Consider the following 1,348-nt stretch of genomic DNA (forward strand, 5'->3'; position numbering starts at 1 on the left):
GTTTAACGTGAAATCAACGTAATTTCAAATTACTTAACAAATTAAGAGATGTGTTAGTATATTTTGATGCTTAACTGAACTCTAAGAAACTTTCATAATTCATCAGCTTTTATTAAAACTACGTTAAAATGACACAACTGAAGAGTGATACTCATATCAACGTAAGCTCAAACTACTTAACAAACTATGATTTTTTGTCAGTTTATTTCTATGCTTAACTGAACTAGAAGAAACATTCATACATACGTTCCTCAGCTTTTGTTAGAACTATATAAAAGGTCAATGAAAGCGGGTGACAACTGAAGAATGCTTCTCATATATTTTTGTCCAAGACTATGTATAACATGTTTTGGGTTGTTGTTTTTTTTTGTCGTTGAATATCACACTGCGCAGGTCCACACGTCTACTACAATAAACAATGGGGCTCATGTACTATTTAGATTACCTTGACAGCTAAATGCAAGATGTACGCGTGGAGTTTTAGTGAGGAAAAGGGGCATATCATTGCGTAGTATATACGCAAGTGCATGGAGTGGGATGTAATCATAGGCTCGTAGCGTGCAGAACTCAGTTGACCAGTGGACTCTCGCGGGAGAAACTTTCACCAGGCTGACGTGGCAAGACGCATTTTTATCCATCTCAAAACTATGTTTTTAATACTGTGCCATACTTTGGGTGGCTAAAGCATTATTTCTATTCATAGAGCAGGGAAAAAAGTTTACTTCAAGCCTAAAGATCAGGACTGTTTTGACACCATCTGTGTTACAGAGATTAGCAGCTGTTCACAAACAAGACCAGACTTAACTGTGGTCTTAAAGTCACTGAGAAAAGAACTAAAAAAACATCTCATGATTCTAACCATTCATTTGTACTGTCTTTGGCAAGCTTTCCACGACATTTAATCGTTATTTGACATTTCTTTGGAAGATTAGACATTTCTCCGAGATATATTGTGAAGGTAAGTAATTTCTTTCTTAACCTTCAAGTTTGAATGCACGAGAAAAGATGTTCCTGTAGAAAAAATGATAAATATTCAAGTCACTTCTTACTGAATTTGGGTTTTATAGATCAGATTATAATACTTTGCATATGACCGTTTTTTCTTAAGAGGAAAAGTAGTTATTCCTTATGATAGCCAATTTTTCAGACATTTCACGAATAACATATATCGGTGTTGATTGTTTTATTTGTTATGAATTTCGCGCAAAGCTACACTAGGGCTTTCTGCGCTAGCCGCCCATAATTTAGCAGTGAAAGACTAGAGGGAAGGCAGCTAGACATCACCACCCACCGCCAACTCTTGAGCTACTTTTTTACCAACGAATAGTGGGATTGACCGTCACATTAT

The 1,348-nt window shown here is 36.1% G+C and overlaps 1 protein-coding gene across 1 annotated transcript in view; it reads left to right on the forward strand.

Annotated features, from left to right (window-relative positions):
- The first annotated feature begins 605 nt into the window (after positions 1–605).
- LOC106466972 (synaptotagmin-12-like) overlaps positions 606–1,348 on the forward strand; it is a 204,140-nt gene continuing 203,397 nt past the window's right edge. Inside the window, exon 1 of the mRNA XM_013927277.2 lies at positions 606–958. The gene's annotated coding sequence lies outside the window, so the exon portion shown is untranslated. The remainder of the gene's footprint in view (positions 959–1,348) is intronic.

Source organism: Limulus polyphemus, unplaced genomic scaffold (assembly GCF_000517525.1).
Source record: "Limulus polyphemus unplaced genomic scaffold, Limulus_polyphemus-2.1.2 Scaffold77, whole genome shotgun sequence".
In the NCBI taxonomy this organism is placed as follows: domain Eukaryota; kingdom Metazoa; phylum Arthropoda; class Merostomata; order Xiphosura; family Limulidae; genus Limulus; species Limulus polyphemus.